The sequence below is a fragment of the Bactrocera neohumeralis genome, chromosome 5 (assembly GCF_024586455.1).
Source record: "Bactrocera neohumeralis isolate Rockhampton chromosome 5, APGP_CSIRO_Bneo_wtdbg2-racon-allhic-juicebox.fasta_v2, whole genome shotgun sequence".
Classification (NCBI taxonomy): Eukaryota; Metazoa; Arthropoda; class Insecta; order Diptera; family Tephritidae; genus Bactrocera; species Bactrocera neohumeralis.
In genome coordinates this window covers 57647579-57669257 of record NC_065922.1, presented here as the reverse complement: position 1 = coordinate 57669257, position 21679 = coordinate 57647579, and the positions used below count along the sequence as shown (strand labels likewise).

The 21679-nt window shown below is 37.3% G+C and overlaps 1 protein-coding gene across 8 annotated transcripts in view; it reads left to right on the top strand.

Moving 5' to 3' along the window:
* Nucleotides 1-21679, top strand: part of LOC126757891 (transcription factor Sp9) — a 78323-nt gene that overhangs the window by 17607 nt on the left and 39037 nt on the right. The window contains exon 2 of one of the 8 annotated variants that reach the window (XM_050471789.1): nucleotides 4316-4355. The exons of the other annotated variants lie outside the window; for them this stretch is intronic. The gene's annotated coding sequence lies outside the window, so the exon portion shown is untranslated. The remainder of the gene's footprint in view (nucleotides 1-4315; nucleotides 4356-21679) is intronic. 8 annotated transcript variants of the gene reach the window in all.

Genomic DNA, 21679 nt, shown 5'->3' with positions numbered 1-21679 from the left:
CTGATCGGTATGATCACTGGCCAGAGGCAATGGATATGACAACACCACGGATGTGCCGCGTGAAAGAATGTACAAGCAGAACTAGAATAAAATGCTCCAAATGCGATGTATTTCTCTGCCTAACCAAAAATAAAAACTGTTTTCAGGAGTACCACACAAAAAAATGATCGCTTTCATTCAATGTACATGAATATTATTTTTAAATACATTCCATCAATATAAAATCATTTTTTTTTTTTTGAAATCGTACTGCTTTTTCTTTCAATAATATGGCCTTAAGACCGGTAATATACAATTGTGCGGGTCCTTTTTCTAGGAATCCTTCTTCGGAAAATTGTTTTCTTATTTTTGTTGCATTCACGATGGTCATATTAGCACATGTGCGAAGCGGCGTTAAAATCTGTAAACTTTAATTTCTCAGGTCTGAAAGGGATACAAGGCGGTTAAAGTGTCATTATAAATAATGTTCTTTGGTGTTTCTTAATTTTCATTATATACGCATATAGTGTACATATGTATGATTTCGTTTTTTACTAAGTGTATAGTTTATCCTGCTTACTTTTGTTAGCATATCGACTTTTAACACATCGCTTTGCCAACCTATCCAAACCAATTTGTTGCTAGCAGTTACTCGTTTCTCTACTCAACACTGTCGGCTTACACACTTTGTCCCAGTTTGTGTATTAAATTTCACTCGACTGCCGCACAATTCTCCTTTTGGGTCGCTAATGAGCGTAATTACACTTTGAAATTCGTTTTTTTTTTCTGTTCTTCTCGTTTAGCTGAGTTTCAGTTCCATCCCATAGCAGTGCCTTGCACTCCACTTCAAACCCTTGCTATCGAAACTTTGGCAAATTATGCCTTATGAGGTCGTATGCGGAGTTCATGCAAAGATTGCTATATATGTATGTAAGTATGTATGTATGTATGTATGTATGTATATATGTATGCTTTAGCAGTTAAACACAATGTTGTGTCAACCCTCAGTAGGGCAGCTCCTCATTAGTGGACACATGTTCATCAGCGCTAAGAATTTAGAAGTATATAAATATGAAATGCTGACAAATTAGCTGAAAATGCATATGCATAAACACACAAACATACATATGCATGTACAAATGCTTTTCATAATTTTCATTTGCTTGCTCATATGCTCATACGGTGTTAAACTAATTTGACGTGTTTGTATTAACCTTGGCTAGCAATAACAAAAACAGTAAATAATACAATAACAAGGTGACAAGCGCCGACGTACGCCAATCGGGTGTGGCGTTCAGTTAATGCGAGCAACTATAAATTTATGTATGTATATGTATACATATGTACAAGTACATATGTACATATGAGCACATACCGACTATGAAACGGTGTTGTACAGAGACCTTTTGCGCTTTATAAGTCTATATTGCATTAGAACACTTGAATGTGAAATTTTGAAATTAAAATAATAAAATTATGTGAAAGCGCTGAGCGAATTAAAATAATAATAGAAGTAATAGTAGAAAAACTCTTTCAAATATTTTTGTTTTGAGGGAATAATATTCAAAGAATTTTCTTGCGAAATTTCAAGTAAATCGACTGACTAGAACTTGAGGTATCCTGACGACCGCATCGAAAAATTAGTTGCCACAATACTAAAACGATTACAATTTTGCAAATAATTTTAAGATTTATTATTTTAGTGCCGTATTTTGAAATAACTAAATTTCTTCATTAAAATACCCTGGTGGATCAGGTATTTTGTAAATAAGAGGGTTTTGAAAATTACTATTATTTGGAAGAGAATTTCATAATAGCAGTTGTTGATAAAAATATGGACTAATACTAGTCTTTTTATGTATACGCTGGGTTTGTCCGGAAAGTAAAAGGACTGAGTTGATTTAAAAAAAATTATTGAACCAATCGTTATAATTCTTTAAAAACTTTCAAAATGGGCTCCCTCTGCGTCGATACAGCGCTGCCAGCGTGATTCTCAAGCATTGAAGGCGTTACGGAAGATATTCTCCGAAAAAGCCTTGAGAGCCGAGGTGTATGCTGCTTGGATTCCCTCTGTCGTCTTAAAATGCTTACCTTTCCTCGGCCTTTTCAGGGAAGGAAACAAAAAAAGTCTGGTGGAGCCACATCTGGGCTGTAGGGAGGCTGCGGAAGAGTTGGGATGCCAGCACCGGTTAGGTAGCTGTTCACAAGAAAGGCGGTGTGAGCCGGGGCGTTACCGTGGTGTAACTTCCAATCGGCTGCGATGTCTTGTCGGATCCGATTGATCCTTCGTTCGAGTCTCTTGAGAACTTCCACTTGGTCTTGACGGTTTGTCAAAAGAGACAATGCAATGCATCGTTTTCACTTTGGATTTGCTCATTCATAAGCGACCTCTTCCCGGTCCTCCAAAAAGACCTGGTGTCACCGAAACACACCACTTTTTGCTGATGAAACCTGCCTGCTTGATCATATCAAACGTCTCTGTCGCAGATTTACCGAGTTTCACACAGAATTTAATCGCGTACCTCTGCTCTAACGAATGCTGCTTGCACTACTCACAGGAATACGTCGCTCGAAAATGTTTGTCTTGACTCTCCAGGTGCTCGGAGACAACTTAGCAGGCGCGCGTAGGGCTAGGAACGCCCTCTACCCAATCCAGTCGGTGCGCAGTACCGTTGCGACGGAATAAAATCAGTCCTATTACTTTCCGGACAAATCCTGTATTCCAACGTTTGTAACGTTCAAGTTTATTACCAAAGTAATGGTTCGTTTCGAGCGATTCATTTCGTGCTGCGTCCAATACTCGGTCGACATAATCATTTAGTAGAGTCGGTATTTCGAGTAACATGACGTTCAGGGCGCACCAAAGACGCTATTGCTGCAGTGGAACAGAGAATCGAATATGGATACGTTAATAAACGAAATTGCCGAACGTGGAGTATTGGTAATCCACGAAACATTGTTGAGACGCCGTTCCATCCATAAAAATCAGTACTTCTCCAAAAGTGAAGATGGCCATCACGTTACAGTCGATGGGGAACGCTATAGAGCTATGAGTCGGTACCGACAAGACGATGCTACATGCAATACAGCCAACGAAACAATCAATTTAGTAAAAGAAACTTTTGGTAAGCGCATTATTTCGCGTCGTGGGCCTCAAAAATTGTGCAATTCAACACTCCTGGACTATTTTTGGTGTGGTTAAACTGGGCCTCTCGGCTGGAATCTTTTAGCTCCAGTCGAGGCGGTCATTTGTTCGATGTAATTTTTAAAACTTAGTGAACAAACCTCTCTATTTAAAGGTAACTTCCTAGTCATTATATTAAATTGTATGGGCTTTATATCTTCTTGAAACCCAGAACCCTAAAAAAACACGTTTCACATAATTTTAGACTACAGATCTATAATATCGCGATTTCGCGACCAAAATATGTTCGTTTGTTGGCACTATTTGACAGCTTATTAAAAGAACTGTATGGTATGCATTTGTCAATTCAGCATGGAATAACACATCCTTTTGCCATTTCTCAAACGAACGCAGATGAAAAGTCAGAAGCCACTCAAAATGCAGGGAGTCCACAATATGCTAAATGCAATGCTGGCAAATAAGGCATGAGTGTGTTTGTATTTGCATTTGCGATTAACGAGCGCATCATTAAACACACTTGCAACGACTTCATTTAATGTTTTAACAGTTTATGCGCCACATAGAGCTGATTATGGGGCAATAAAAGCGGTTGGCGGGCAATAAAAATGTTGAAACCGAAAAACAAATAAATTGAAAAATGAAGCCCATATTTACATACATACATATATGTATGTATATATATATATATATGTGTGTGTGTGTATTTTGATGATGCGTTGACAACCACAAGTGATATTGGCACACACTATGCAACATATTTACATATGCATGTGCATATGCTTGCTGACACTTACTGTCGCCGTGGTACCCCCGTATATTGGTGCAGGAATCAGGCAAGCATAACGCTTGCAGTATCAAAGTAAAAATAAATCACTGCCTAAATGGCGTAAATGAGCAGACGTAAATCATTTCACACTCTGCGGAAATTTATGAAACTGAGTTTCCCAAAATGTCAGCCACATTGGTTTGAAAGGCTAGCGAGTTGGACTAGAGTTTTGTCATAAAAATTGTGTACTTGTTGCAGCTTTGCTGACATTTTAAGCTCCTTACAATTGTTGTTGCTTTTTACATATGATTTGCCTATAAATTTTTTGACGTTTGTTTTATTTATAAATTTTATGACAGAAAACGTTGACAGGTACTCGTGACTTACGAGTTTTTTTTTTCTTTTTAAATTTTTTGTCATTTTAGGCAAAATGCGGGTGGCAAGTTGGGAAAATAAACACACTGTGTAAGTATTTAACAACCTGTAAGCTAAGCTAATTAAAATTAATTTTTTACAAGCCGTTACAAATATTTCCGTTTCCTTTGACAAGTCCACATATGTATGTATGTATATGTGTAGAAACTACTTGTTATTCGGTCGAATGTTTTTTTTTGATTTATTGTAAGTTTCTGTAATGCTACAATAAATTTTTTAGTAACAGTAAAATAGCGCATTACCGAAACACACAAATGTGCATTTAAGGGGTTGAATGGATGTGCGGGTTTTAAAAAATCGATTTTTTTATTGACATATTAAATTCTACAACACCTCTAGAACATTGTCCTAAATTTCGAGTTGATCCGAGTAATAGTTTCAGAGATACAGCCTTGAGAACTTGTGCGCTCGAGGCTAGGTAGGCTAAGTGCGCCGTCTTTAAACGTGTTTTTCTAAAAACTGTATTTTTGAAGTCGGTTGACAAGATTTCTCGAGAACTGCTCAATCGATCTTCATGAAATTTTACACATGTCTTTTGAGATACAATTCTAAAAGACTTGGACGAAGGATTTTTTTCGATTACAATTATTTGGAAAAAAATGTCTCGAAATTTTCACTGAAGTTTTAATTTTTTTTGTAAAAATGACTGCTAAATATCCAATTTTTAATTTATAGTTTTTTCCTTTCGTCCAAGCTCAAAAACTGAAATACTTTTTTGTCACCCTAGCTGATCCTGTACGGAGTTATCCTGCCAACGCGGGCGCATGTTTTTTCCGAGGGGTTACCGGAATTGGCGTCGCAATGGCCGAGTTTAAAATACTTTTTTTTCCGGAAATTTCAGAATTTCTTTGTTAAAAGTGTGTGTTTGTAAAAATAAGAAATTCTAATAAAAAATTTCAATCTTTATGTGAGAAAAAATTGTTGAAAAATGCTGTTTTTAACCCGAGGAAACCCATGTAACCCCTTTGCCGTTAGGCAAATTAAATTAGCTGCTTACCGATAACTTAGGTTTATCCTCAACAGCCCAACAGCCCAGCAGTCCAACACCCAAACCTATGCGCATAGCCCAATTCTTTTGCATGCATTCGTTACGTTGCTACAATTTTTAACCCCTCACACGTCATGGTCCTAAGTAGCCGTAGCGAAATCAAATCCGCTGACATGTCAGTTCTGTATGGCTGGCGATATGTATTTAAGTGTGTAAGTGAGCGCATATGGCAGAATTGCACTCACAAGCGCATAACAACTTCAAAATGATAACAACAACAACAACACTACTGGAAATAATAACATTTTGTGGCGGCCTACAGCGTTCAATACAAAAGTCTAGCGCTATGTCCTTTCCTGGTGTTTCAGCATCATGCTCTTTGTGTGAAATGTCCTTTGCATGCACGCGTCGTGCCACTATTTTTCGCTTTGACCTGACTATACCTTCATCACATGCTATTGTGGTTGTCTTTTGTTGCGAAGCTACTGTACCGTTGTGCCGTTTGGCTGCAGCTCAACTCAGCTCATTGCTGACCTTCTGTGTTCTTCTGCTTTTCTGCCTTCTGTTCAACTGTGATTTAGTGCTTCTCTTCCATACGTGCATTGTCGTCCAGCTGACTGACTCTCCCGATACAATGGCATACTTTCGAAAATAGCAACGTTTCGCAGACAAAAGACGAAGTACTTGAGATTATTGTTTATGCTGTGTCCTTTGGCGTTTGCTGTGTGTGTTTTTTTATACTCACTATTCTTTGCTTTTGTCGTGTTTACTTTGCTTTTGTTTAGCTAGCTTAATTTGAACTACAAAATTGTTTTAAGTTCGAGTTAACAATATGCGAAATCCGCTTATCCGCTTTGTCCATGTTTTGCTGCTTTTGTTTGAAAAATGCCTCGTTCTCAAAATTGTTTGCTAATAGTTTGATTTTTTTTCTTAAGTTATGGAAATCAAAACAAAAATTTGTTTTTTTTTTATTCAAGCTGTGACAAAAGCGGATTTGCAAGTGTTAAAGGTGAAGGTAAATGCCTGTTTGTTAAAAAATATATGTGACTCCATAATTACTATGAAGATTAGATGATATCTTGCCCAACTATGAGTCTATGTTTCTATTCCTTGATCACCCGAAATTATGATGGTAAATACGTGGGTGGTTCAATAGATATTGAGCCCGACGACAACATTCGTCTATAATTCCTGCCCGCTGAGTAGTAGGTTGATTGGACAGTCTTCGCAATCGTCGAAGCGCGGGTCACAAAATGACGCAGAAACTCTTTCGGTTTGTGCTTAAATAGCGACAATCATTACTATCAAATACTACTACGCGACTATCGCGGTTAAATTAGTTGTTTGGAGTAAACAAACGCGGAAACTATCGCTCTTACTATTCTCATGCTAGTTTATTTCGCTGTGCGATTTCCTTCCAAAAGGAATCACAGACATCTTTTTTTCATTCTAAAATCGACGGACATTACCCCTTCCACATGCGGTCAACACATATCTGTGAGTTCATCCTGGCGGAAGTCTTGACAATGATTACCGATTACTGTCAACATTTCAGCCCAAGTCTAGAAGAATTTACTACACGATAGTAAATTACTTTGATGTTAATGGTGCAATCGCTTAGTGGAGCTAACTCATTATCGGATCGCCGCCGTATGTTTTGGGGAAGCTCTATGCTTTCTTTGACTATTCGATTACGATAGGTGTCATGTGGTCTACACACCGGAAATTTAACTTTTGAATTTCAGCAAAATTAATTTATGACCAAAAAAACAGTTTTTTTCTAAATTTTTAGTTGTATATTTATATTTATTTAAAACGCCGTTTTCTGCATTTTTACTAGTCGTTTGTCTGGAATGGCTAAATTACTAAATTTTAAAGCTTTCTTTTTCAGTGTTTAGGCTGATTTGAAAGCAGATATACATATATGGTAGGCGAAAAAGTCTTCTCGTATTTAGTCAATAGATGTCGTTGCAGTCCTATATCTTCAGTGCTACTAATCACATTGTGTTACACCATATAGTGTTGGCTAAGTTCTAGCAAAAAAAAATTATTAAATTCGGAGAAGTTGAAGAAAAGTTACAGCTATTCAAAAATGAGTAAAAATAATGGAGAAATTCGCTGTATTTTGACACTTTTATATAAAAAAGGAAAGAATGCCACGCAAGCCACCAATGAAATTTGTGAAGTTTACGGAGACGATGCTATACCAGTTCGTGTAGCACAACAATGGTTCGCTTGCTTCCGTTCTTTAAATTTCGAAATTTCGATTTACACTGATGACAGTTTAACACTGCTGGAATAATGTCTCTTGCCGGAATATACCAAAAAGTGGTCGACCAAAATGGTATATATTTGTTTATTTATTTAATATTATGAATATAAAAAATAAGTTGAAGTTTGAATAGAAATACGAAAAGACTTTTTCGACTACCCAATATTTACCAGTCGCTTCTTGGTAAAAATTATTTTATGACGAATTTTAAAGCTCTTGTTTTCAGTGTTTAAGCTGGTTTTAAAACAGAGATATATGTATTTGTAATATTGTGAGTATACCAAATTCGATAGTAAGGTCTTCAAACCAACCGAACCAACCGAACTTGCCGAACTGGCGAAGGTGGCTATAAATTTAAAGAACAGGGATCAAACATAAGGTGCGGTGAGTGGTAGAAAACGAAAATGAATTGAGTAATTCGTTTTTTTTGATTCACTTGAACTCTTCCTACTTAGAGAGAAGTTTATCATTTTTATCCATCTGTAGCAAGCATAATTTTACATCGATTTCTTAAGGCTTATTATTTATAATAAATATCGAATGAATGCAAAATAACGCTGCATTATTCGTTGTCGCTATGTGAGCGACAAGAGGTCACAAACGGCGCAGGACTCATGCTCAGCAACTACCAATGTTAATGCTGTTACTTTAACATGAATAAATTTTGCTCCGAGCGCCGCAGTGTTTGCCTATGAATATAAAATATACAAAAGATAAATGCGCAGAAAAAAGAAAAGTCGAAAATTAAAAAAAAAGATGAAATAAGTAAAAATGACTAAATAAAAGAAAATACTTGTTTGAATATGAAAAATAAACTGGCAAGTGAACAACAATGCCTGCACATTCGCGCACAACACCACGTGATGCACATAAAATTGTCTTGTGGCCGTGGATGCTTCGGAACGCCAAAATTGCCTGGAAGGCGCCCAAAATGCAAAACGTACGCTCACACAGATTAGCGATTTCGCCGCGCTTCATCCCAACTCGTCGTACCCGCTATGTCTGCGAGCTGGTAATGGTGTGCTTAAGCATTTTGCATGGATGGTCGTTCCACCGGTCGTTTAACTGTTTGCTGGTGGCATGTTCATGTTGCACAGGCTCTGTGTGCTTTTGGTTGCCTTTTGTACACTTAGTGCCTTACTGATCATACAGTGATCTTGTCAGTTGCCGACTCATGGAACTATGTTGCTGGCGCTTCGAAGACGTGTTGCCTTTTCCGAAATTGCCCGATTGACATTCTAATGCGATTCGTTTTGGATTTATTTACTTGCTATATGCAACATTGAAAAATTCTTATGGCATTTGCCGAAGAAAAGCATCTGCATTCGCGGAGTTGGTGATGCACGAAGTGTTTATAATTTTTCTTCGCAGTCGCTTGTTTTCGGCTTTTATTTTGTTTCTTTGCTTTATGCTTCCCATATCCATTGCTTGGATCAAACGTTTTAAAAATTGAAAATTTTCTGTCAAAGTTCCAGTTGTTAGTTTCTGTGCCGCTTTTTCACTGCTGGCAGTTTGTTGTGTGCATATTACTTGCTATCATCGGTTGATCATCATCGGTTTTGCTTTCAACAATCTTTTGTTGACGTTACCTTGCCGTACTTGCCATTATTATTGCTGTTGCAGTGCGTCGATGTTGATTATCCTGCAGCTCTGGCGCAGCAAAATGATTGATTTTCCATGGTCTCATGTTTTCAATGCAAGATTTTAGCTGGCGATTTGAGGTGATTCAACGCTTTAACAAATATGGCCAGGGGTATAAGAGCATCACAAACAGCCGAGAGCTGAAAACAGGTTCAAACTTTGAAAATACGTAATATATGGGAAATTTGTAAGCAAAGCAAAACATGCTCTTTAAGAAATTGTATAAGTTCATTTGAAACCTTAATCAGCTTATACTTTAAGTCACAGACTTACTTACTATCAATAAATTCTGTTAAGATGACTAATTTACCGGCATACAGTTTACTAGAATACTGAGTAACATTATATTTATTATATGCGTGCTGGAGTTATACATGCCGCTTTCCCAGATTTTCGCCACCAAAGACATCTCATACATTGAGCGATACATGCGGTATAAAATCTTTACACTGTTAGGTATATGAGAGCCTGATTGTATAATCTTTTGGCATTCAACAACTTAATCATCAGAAAAAACAGCATTTGAATTTTATTTCGATATCGCGTACTGATTGATCATTATATTAGGAAAAAAACATGATCCGACCAGACAAAAAAATACCATGATTGACCAATATTTTCGGTAAAAAAAGTTATGATCGGACCTCATATAATATTTCAATCATAACTCTATAAAAATTTATCCCGAATAATTTGAAGTGTTAAAAACAAAAATTCACGATTCTATTGAAATACTTTAAGCTAAAATAGTTTTTTTTTAATTCTCATAAACCAGGTTTATTATTCCTTGATTCAATCAAGTTAACTTACATTATTAAATACTTATTTAGTAATGCTAAGTACAGGGTGGGCCAAAAAAAACCAAGGGGTGTAAAAGTTCAATAACTTTTTCGTTTATTAATTTTTTTTTATTTTTGCTTTCAGATTATATAATATACAAAAGGGAAATTTTTTTACACTAAGTATGAAAAATGATGTCTCTTTTTACAGCATTTTCTATAACATCTTTCAAAACTTGTGGCTGTAGCGTTCGAATTTCTGCACCAATGTTTGCCTTGAGTTCGAGGATTGTCTCCGCCTTGTTCACATACACTCGCTCCTTCAAATAACCCCAAAGAAAATAGTCGGGTGCTGTCAAATCTGGCGATCGCGCTGGCCAAATAATTTCCGAATTTCTGAAAATTATTCGCCCTCCAAAAATTTGACTTAAAAGTGCCATTGTGTCTCGGGCAGTATGGGCAGTAGCTCCGTCCTGCTGAAACCACATACCAGGTCTGTTTTCAAGAGCAGGACGTAACAAATTTTCTATCATAAACCGATACCGCTCTCCTTTTAATTTCAATAAAAAAAATTAATAAACGAAAAAGTTATTAAACTTTTACACCCCTTGGTTTCTTTTGGCCCACCCTGTATATACTACTATGGGCAATACATAGAACGACTTTCTGATTTAAATTTCGCTCGAAAATCCATTCGTCAAAATACTTTTTTGTTCCTAGGTTGGTATCGGGTGATTTTTTAAGAGCTTGATAACTTTTTTAAAAAAACATAAAATTTGCAAATCTCATCGGTTCTTTATTTGAAACGTTAGATTGGTTCATGACATTTACTTTTTGAAGATAATTTCATTTAAATGTTGACCGCGGCTGCGTCTTAGGTGGTCCATTCGGAAAGTCCAATTTTGGGCTACTTTTTCGAGCATTTCGGCCGGAATAGCCCGAATTTCTTCGGAAATGTTGTCTTCCAAAGCTGGAATAGTTGCTGGCTTATTTCTCGAGACTTTAGACTTGACGTAGCCCCACAAAAAATAGTCTAAAGGCGTTAAATCTCATGATCTTGGTGGCCAACTGCCCATGCATCCCGAAAAATGCAATGTTTGGTGTGGTTTGTACGCTGGTGGAATCATTGGACCGTATTTTTTCAAAGATGCTGTTGGACGCAACGTTACGGTGAATGGCGATCGCTATCGTTCGATGCTAACAAACTTTTTGTTGCAAAAAATGGAAGAACTGAACTTGGTTGACATGTGGTTTCAACAAGATGGCGCTACATGCCACACAGCTCGCGATTCTATGGCCATTTTGAGGGAAAACTTCGGAGAACAATTCATCTCAAGAAATGGACCCGTAAGTTGGCCACCAAGATCATGCGATTTAACGCCTTTAGACTATTTTTGTGGGGCTACGTCAAGTCTAAAGTCTACAGAAATAAGCCAGCAACTATTCCAGCTTTGGAAGACAACATTTCCGAAGAAATTCGCTATTCCGGCCGAAATGCTCGAAAAAGTTGCCCAAAATTGGACTTTCCGAATGGACCACCCAAGACGCAGCCGCGGTCAACATTTAAATGAAATTATCTTCAAAAAGTAAATGTCATGAACCAATCTAACGTTTCAAATAAAGAACCGATGAGATTTTGCAAATTTTATGCGTTTTTTTTTAAAAAAGTTATCAAGCTCTTAAAAAATCACCCGATATAACTCATAGTGACTTCTGTGCCAAATACCATATTCAAATAATCATTGATATTTAGTATACGCTTGTCTTTCTGAAATACATAAAGTGCATTTGGCTATTTTTACGATGAGTGAAATTATTCAACAAAGAAGTTCCATTAAATTTTGTGTGCGGAATCACATTTCTGGTGCCGAACCCTTCATAATGTTGGAAAAGGCCTTCAAAGATAATTGTACCTCGGGAGCAAGTGGTTTTCATTTGTACAAATCGTTCAAAGAGGGTTGGGAGGCCTTGGTGACGAACAACGTCCAGGTCGGCCGTCAACATCAACTGTTGATCAACACATTAATAAAATAAAGGAATTGATGCTTGAGAATCGACGATTAACAGTCAGAGATCTTACTGGCGTCGTTGGAATATCGGAAGGATCAGTGAAAACCATATTGAAAGATCATTTGGATCCAAGAAAAGTGAAAGCACGATTGGTTTCAAAATCACTCAATTTTTTTTTAAACAGCGTCGTGTTAACAGCAAATAGAGACTGGAATTATGGGCCAACAACTCATGGTCTTTGTACTACGATAATGTACCGTCGCATACTGCATTGATTCTTCTTGAGTTTTTCTCAAAATTTTCAACCAATCTCGTGCCACAACCAACGTATTTGCCTGATTTAGCTCCATGTGACTTCTGACCTTTCAGCAAACTCAAACGACCACTCCGGGGAAACCGTTTAGAGGCAATTGAAGACATTGAACGTGAATCGCTACGATCATTGGAAGCTATTCCGGAAATTGAGTTTAACAACGCTTTGGAAGAGTGGAAAAAACGTTGGCATGTACACTCATGAGGCCAAGGGGGAATACTTTGACGGGGACGACATAAATTTGAAGAATAAATTAAGAATTTTGAAATTATGAACAAAGTCTTACTATTTTTTGCTCGTAATAGTATAATTTGATCATGTCATCTTTTTCTACGGTAAGGAGTGCAACAATATCAATTGTCATTTCGTGTTCAGACAAATATTTGTGTATAAAAAATAATACAATATTTTTATGCCGCACTGCAAGTTCCAAAAAGAACTAGAATATCGTTCTAGTGTTGTTCTTACGTTTGTGCATTTACAATTAATTCGTATTATACTAACCGGTTTCTCAAAATTTGGTTTATTACATTCTGTGACTAATATCATTGCAAAAATAGGATTCATTCGTTATGAATGAGAGTTCTATAAAATATATAGCTGACAGTCGAACCACACCACAACCGAGGCATACATACCGTAAATAGAGTAAAAGGAAATAAAGCGTTTTCGAACAGTACTCGGTACTCGTGTAACACACCCAATTCCAAATGTAGCGATAACACTCGCAAGCACAAATATGCAGATGCATATCGGAAGGGGGAAATACGTAGGAATGGGCGTTGACGAAAAAATATTTTATTGCCTGCAAAAGCAAAAAATTGAAATGGTGAACATATTTTTTTGTATTTTTTATTTCTAAGTGAATGAAAGATGGTGTGCTTGTGTGAGTATGGCGGTTGTGGCATGGAAATTTTATTAACGCCAAGTCACCGCGAATAAAAACGCCATACAACCACTCAAATAGATAGATATGTATGTATGTATGTACATATGTATGTATGTACATACGAAAGTGTTCATATAATCCACATTTTACTTTTTCGTAATTTTACATTTCCACTCTTTGAGTATAAGAAACGTTTGTGACATGGAAAGAAAAATACATTATTTAATTTTCAAAAATGTCCCGCATTTATGTAAATATGCCTGCTATGTAGATAGTATATAGGTATAGCTACAGTTTGATACACTCCATTCATACTTATACACAAACGTATCGAAAGGAGATACTGATAGAAAGAATTCGAGATGGCGCACGGCGGAAAATTTACATACACACACCGTTTTTTGTTTCAATTTCTTTTCTTTTTAGCATACGTATTCTAGCTAAATGTGCGGCGCGAGTGCTTTATTTGCCCGAACTTGCATGCCAGCTGAACTAGCAAGCATGCAAAATTGCGGTGAAACAGTGGTTACAGAGGAAAATTCAACATTAAAAGTTGCAAAAAAAGAGAGAAATTTTCGTTGCAATTGAAACGAATCGAAATGTGTGTGTTGAATACGCCCACTTTGCAACGCTATGTGTCGTATCAAAAGAATGGCACGCACGACGAAGTTTGGCCGCAATGCATTGCCGCAATATTCGTGGCGACAAAGCGTCGGCAATGAAAAAATATTGTATGAATCCAGTGTTTTATACTATCTTCTTATATTTTAAGTATTGTACACTAAAATTGGCAAATTGGTTGCATTACTTCATGTGACAAAGCTGTTTCGTGCAACAATTCTTATTTGTGGCGTGTATGTACGCGCATAGTTGCTTCCAGATTCGTTTGAATTCCATTTTCGTTTTATTTTCAGCGTTCAAACGATGAATTAACGCTTTAATGCATCACTAGCAAGATACGATTTCATTCAGTAATTTGTGTTGTGAAATTGCAACACTACTTTGTGGCGCATTGCGTTGTATGAACTCTTGAACCTTGTGCTGTTTGTCAACTGTCACAAGGAAGGAATGACAAATTTGGCAAGGGAGTCTTTGGAAACGTTCCTCCACATACATATATACAAGTGAATGAACTGATGTAGAATGCTCGACTTAAACTTATACATATATTGTGTCAAGAAGGAACCCGGAAATTGTAAATAAAATTCAAAATATATAAAATAAATATTTTTCCAGTCCTCGAAACACAATTTATAAGCACTTTTTGGGATGGTCAGTAGCTCATTCAGCGAATTTTGTTTTCTCTCTTCGAGTGACTTAAAGCGGGTTCCACGAAGCGGCATCTTTCTTATTAGTAAAAATATGTATATCAACAGAAGTTAACGTTTTTTCTTTTTGTAGCTATATTTATTATATCAAAAGTTTATATTAGTTTAAAATAATTTCTTTGGTCTCATCTACAGAATTACTTAATTAAAAAAGTTGTATAAATTATTCCCTTTTTCAATTCACGAATTTCAAATTTCCAATATGCAGATATACATACATATGTATGCATTTAAACCAATGTTGCATGCAACAATCGTTAATACTCACAGTTGAATGAGAACGCGCCTAAAGCCTCTTACTGAGCGCTTGAATTAGGTAAAAACAAATAAAGCGAAATAAGCTAACCATAAAGTTATTAAATTTACAAGCTGGCGCTTGCCATTGCAACAGAAAAAAAGATATTGCAATACAAAGTTGCATATACAATAGTAATCTGCAACACTGTTTGCGTCAGAAACGGTCTACTTTTTAACGCCTTTACACTGCGGCCAATACCCTAACATGGACATAGTCACAACATCGCCACAATGCATCCTCATTCACAAATATGAAAACCCATCCACTTCCATACATCAACGTCGTGTTATAAAAACGTCCAAATATATCAGCGCATTTTACGACACCGACAACAAATGCGCCACCAACGCACGCACTCAGTCCGTTAAGTCTTTATGCTTGTGGTCACAATGTCCGAAATATGCTTGGTAGACCTATGCTTCGTTCGCAAGTTTACCAATTTTCAAAACCTTTTTTATAGCCACGCAAATTTCTTAAAAAATGAAATCCCTCTCACAACTGCTTTTTCGTGCTTCTTACTCACACAGTGTTTCCTTGTTCCTTTGCGGTGCAAAATTTTGTAGAATTAAGTTTTTTTTTTATCATATTTCTCGGTTTCTTGATGAGTTTTAAATGAGTTGGCATGCATTTTGGCGCCTGCCGCTTGATTTTATATCTCTTCAAGAAATTATCATCATTAACTCATATATTTACTACTTTGACGTGGTGGTATAATTATCATTCTGCAGCGCGTAATCATTCAATGTCAGTGCTGGCTTCAAAGTTGCTTTCTTAATTTTTGCACTCAATATTTGCATGGCAGATTTAAAAGATACAGTAATCAAAAGAGCTGAACATGAGATTATAATATACAGCTAAAGTTCCTTGAAGGGTAGACCCCGATCAATATGAGCACTTATATAGCAAGTAATTTTTATGGAACGGAATTTGCTTAAAAACCGATTTTCGCTTAGGTACACAATTAATAAGGTTGATCTGTTAATTTCGGCGCAATTGTCGTAGTTTTGACTTCATACAATCCCATAGCTACGCAAGCGCTAAGGATACAAACATGCCGCACGCCAACTGTCACTCCATTATCCAGCTTTGGCTAGACTGGTGTTGAAATATTTCGGATCCTTTTCATCCGAAGTTGACTAAAAGAAATCCTTTATGACTCCCGTCCCAAGGATCATCCAGTACACCTAAATATTGAACAATTTATGAAGAAGTCGCAAAGTATACAAAAATATAGATACATATAATATAATTTATAAAGTCTCGATTGATTTTGAATTTAAAGGTGAGGCGATCCAATTTTAATTTCAACTGAATTTAATATTTGCAATTAATTTTAACTGCTGATGCTGGCTCACGCCGATGATATTGATATCATTGGCCTCAACAATCGTTAGTTCTGCTTTCTCCAGACTGGGTAGGGAAGCGAAGCAGATGGGTCTGGTAGTAAACGAGTGTAAGGCGAAATATCTCCTGTCATCAAACAAAAAGTCATCGCACTCGCGTCTTGGCTCCCTCGCCACTGTTGACAGTCATAACTTCGAAATCGTCGATAATTTCATCTATCTTGGAACCAGCATACCCACCAACAACAACGTTGGCATCGAAATTCAACGCAGAATAACTCTTGCCAACAAGTGCTACTTCGGACAGAGTAGGCGATTGAGAATTAAAGTCCTCTCTCGACGAACAAAAACCACACTCATAATTCACGTCCTGCTATATGGTGCAGAGGAATGAACGATGTCAACATCTGATGAGTCGGCGCTATGAGCCTTCGAGAGAAAGGTTCTGCGGAAGATTTATGGTTCATTGCGTTTATTCAGGTCTAACTAACCACGTTTGGATCGTTAACTTTTAGAAATTATTAGTTGTCCTGTAAGGCTGTATTCAGAGGAGGACTCCTTTTGGCGCTCAACCCGTTTTTGAAGACAAGGGTACGACAAGGAAGGGTGAAGGGACCGTGGTATGGGTTGGAGAGAAGCAAGGATCAACCTTGTCCTAATATGGTTCCTGCCATTTGGACAATTGTGTCGTGCTTCTTTCTTCACGCGCAAAAAATCAAACCAGTGGTGGATGCAAGTTGAGGATTTGCGTCTCAAATAAAAATAAATTTCATTTACAGTTTTTGTCAAAGAAACAGCGTCCAAATTTCGGGAACAGAGAAAGGGCGAAACGATGTTAGCTAATGGCTGACACACAGCCATTCAGCGTTGTAAAAAATAAAATTCATTATTATTTTTCAGCTTTCTTCTAGTAATTCAAACTAGGCACCTGAAAGTCAACTCATATTTTAAGCGCTCACAATAGTATTAATTAATAATTAGTTTATATTATCTCAGCAGTGAATTTATTAATCCATCGATTTAACTTGGATTTATGGAAAACCCCTAAACACTTGTAGTGAAAATGATAAAGCTTTCATATACTCCGTGATTATTATATAAATTGCCGTTAATTTTGCTTAATGTCATAATTTAATTTTCAGCTAAATATTTCCTTTATATGAACTATTAAGCACTATAATAACAACAATATTTCCTGTAATAAAAAGTAATTATATAAAATCCATAAAAGTTAACGGCGAGCAATGCATTACATGCGAGAAAAAGCGACCACATAAGTTAATTATGATCATTAAATCTAAACTGTCACTTGATTTTTCAGCATTTTTCAACACGGAGCTAGAGAAAAAAACCAAATCGCTTCATAAAAATTATCGAACAATTAAATGCGCGAACTACATATTTACTAAAGGATGGTGTTCAGCAGAGGCATGGGGGAACGGCAAGAGCAAGAAAAAATAAAAGTATCGCACAGTTGGTTAATAAATCAGCTGAAGTCGAAAGAGCATGAAAACTGCAAGCTGAACCATTAGCAATTGCCTATAGCAACGCAAGGCGAGGTGAGCAGTAAGTCAAAGTGTTCGCCAGCCCACAATAAGTGGTCGCCAATTTGAATGACGGCGCTTGCTCTCGGCCGACTGGTATCACGCGCAAACGCAAATGCAGTGGTGGGCATATAGCCATATGTGTGTGCACAAATGTGTTATACGATTAAATGAATCGACTTTTGAATTCGTGCAAATTATATTGTACCAAATCGCAAATGGCAAGGCTGTTCGACCAGCTGACTGCCATACTCAAAACGTATGCGGAATACTACTGATGCTACAGTGTTTAAAAATGAATAGAAACATATGTAAAATCATGTTTTAGTTGTACAGCGGTCACTTTAATAAGAGTAATATAGAATCAATACAAAAAAGTTCAGATATGAATACATATATTATAGATTGATAGAAAATAATTGAGGTTTTGCACTGCGACTTATGGTTTTGCCCTCTTCTATATCACATATCATCACAAAATAGAGCACTTTGAAAAATTACAGGTGCTTGCTGGGTGCGACTGAGGTGATGTGATCCCTGTCCACGTAAGTGGATCCGCTGCTTTGAGCTTGCTTCTGCAAATTGCTGGGCAATCTAGAATCAGGTGTTTTGTAGTTTCCTGTTCCATGTCACAAACTGGCAGTTTGCAAGAGACTATGCCCCTGTTGGACAAGCGCTTCCTGAGCCTGCAGTGCCCTGTATAGAGCGCGACCAGGAGACGAAATTGGTCTCGGGGGAGGTTGTTCATATCTACAAACCTTGCCAAATTGAAACCTCCTAGTAGTAGCTTGGCGTGGCGCATTTCTGCATGCTATTATACATGTAAATTTACAATACTTGATTACAAAATAGAAGGAAGTAAATCTGGATTAGTTATAGAACAATGAACGAATGGTGTAAGCCCCAACTATTTTTAGCTGCTCAAATGATATTTCCTTTGGACTTCATTGCCTGTGGGAATTTTAAAAATTGTTAAGTTAGCATATGCATCAGAATCGCCAATTTAAGCACTAAACGTTAATTTGCTGCCAACAGACTTGTTCTAAAAGCAATTGGTAGCGAAATCACCTCTTAGTTTAAGAGAGTCCTCTATTAGTCGCCAGTATCAATTATTTTCGTAATTTCATAGAACTTTCCAAACGGAGAACACAGCAATTAAAGAAAGCCTTCTTGTTCTGACAAAGAGTGTGCTCAAAACAGGGAATATATTTAAACAATATATACGTATACAGAAAGCATAGAGCTGCGTCAAAGATAGTGAAATAATGCATTGAACTCTTACAAGTATGTTAGATCCACACATCCTATTTCACGATAAACTTGCAATGGGGTTCAGGACATTGTGATATTCTTGTTAACTTTGTATCAGATGAACTAGCCAGAATGGACACCATCCTACATTCTGGAGCCAATGGCTTACTTGCCTGATAAGCTGACAAACATGGCATGAATAGAATATGGGCGGCACATGCTGACTATAACTAAATTCAAAAATAATTGCATAGGAACTTACGTGTAGCAATGTATGCAGATTAAATTATTAATAAATCCAATCAGATCCGTAACTGAAAGTGAAACACTTCTCGTAGAATGATATAGTTCTCACAGAACAAGACTTGACTATCATTTATTTTCCCCCACCAGTGGTAAGAAATATTTGATAAAGCTTGTTTTATGTTCATTTGGTCCTTCGAGCCGGATTGTGGTCTCAGCCAAAGAAAAAGACCTGTATAAGGATAATACAGGCAAGAGAAAGTCCTGTATGAAGGAAAATACAGGCAAGATTAACGAGCCTAAGAAGAGTGTTCAGCCAACTAAAAAATACCTATATGAAAAAAAAAATATAGGCAGGAAGGAGAAAAATAAAGGAGGGAGAGAGAAAACTTTAACTAGAGACTAAAATAGTTCCCGTAGAATGAAAGATTTCTCACTTGAATAAGGTCTTTGTTCCAAAATCAATTTATTTTATTCCAAATAGTCTCCTTCTTTTTCAGTACAGCTTTTGGCACGGCCCAAAAGCATGTCGAACGAGTGTTTTAGCTCATTGGCCGGTATGGCTGCCAGTATGCCAGTGCAAGCTTTTTGAATGGCCTCTACGTCTGCATAACGCTTTCCTTTCATGTGGAAACGCATTTTCCCGAAAAGGAAGAAGTCGCACGGTGCCATACCAGGTGAATAAGGGGAATGGTTAATGGTTAAAATGTGATTTTTGGTCAAATAATCGTCCTTCGAATGTTGGATTCTGAGCAATTTTTGGTCTTCAGTCAATTTGTGTGGAACAAACCGTGCACACACCTTTCGTAAGCCCAAATGTTCAGTCAAAATGCGATAAATCGATGTTTTGGAGATGTTCAATTTCATTTCCATGAATTTAAATGATTATTTCAGATTAGTTTTGATGAATTCACGCACAGTTTCGATGGAGTTTCCAATGATCACGGATTTTGATTACCCCATTTGTTGATCGGCATTTATGTCTTCACGAGCACGTTGAAACCACTCGTGCACTCTGCTACGGGATAGGCAATCATCGCCATAAACATGTTTCATCAATTGAAATTTTAAAACAAAATTTAATGTTGGCTCTTTGTTCGAAGCTTATTTTTGCACCGATAACACAAACATACTGACATTTAAAACGCAAACGCAATTAAACGCAAACGCATAAAAACGCAATTACTGCGCTTCCAATCAATGAAATCTCATGAAATTCTCACTAAACAATCGATGAAGATAGTACATAGATTCTTAAACGGCGCCACCAGGGGGCGCTAGATTCAAAAAATCATGTTTACTTTGGAACCCTCTTTGCACATTCTCCGCGGTTTATCAGTACAAACGTGGCAGAGGACGAACATCCTTCAAGATAGATTGATCGGCCTGTCGTTCCTGCGCACGCATCATGCCATTGAAGTCACTGCAGAAGAAGTTCTCAAAAGATTCTCAAAACTTGGACCACTTTTTTTAATAAATTTATTACAGATGATTAGTGCTTCGTGAAATTTTCAGTAATTTAAACTTTTTTTAAATTGTGATAAGACTATTACTAGTTTCAGTTGTAGTCTGAAATTGAAATGCATTGACGTCATCTAAACAAGAAACTCGAAGTGAGCTGTTTTGATGGGTTAGGATGTAAGAGTTAAAATTCCCAAAAATCTGGTGTTCATTGACTCCACTTCTTAAACAGGACTTTTATCAAGAAAAGTTTCATTAATTTTGTAACGTTGTGTTTCACAGTGCAAAAATTCAAAAGACTGAAGAAACAAACGCTGCTTGCTGTATGTTCTCCGCTCACTCTACGTATGCGCTTATAATTGGTTATGCAAATCAATTTGCGCAATGACGCGTCGACGGCGTCGAGCTGAGACGCAGATGAATTGTGGTGCAACGAGTAAGTTGACTGTTCAGTTGGTCGAGTGGAGATGGTGTTGGCCATGCGCTGCCGCTTCCACAATGATTGCGGCGTACGTTGATAAATTGTGAGCATTGTGCCCTGGAACGTGTAGGGAGGCGCAAAACGGTGTTATTTTGTGGCTGCAGCCAATGCACATACTTATGCACATCACAGTCGTTTGCACATTCGCACATTTATCTTGAACATTTGCGTATCGACTTAAGTAGAACCACTGCGCAATTGCAGCAACAACAATGACGCAGCGCGGGCAACTAGTAGCGCAGGAAACAGTGGCAACTGCAATCAGCGTTGCTCATTTAAATTAGTGATATTCGATTTGTATGTGCCATTCATACGCATGCGCCACACTTGAATACACTCCTACATACACACACATGGTTACCTGTTAACTGAGTACATATGTACATATTCATATTCATGCTTTAGCTGTCCGATTGCCTGGCAGCTTGCCTGACTGGTCAACAGCGAGAGCTGGCGTCCAAACAAATCTCCTGCTGTGTGCGCTGCTGTAGATGCGGCGGCAGCGCTTATGGA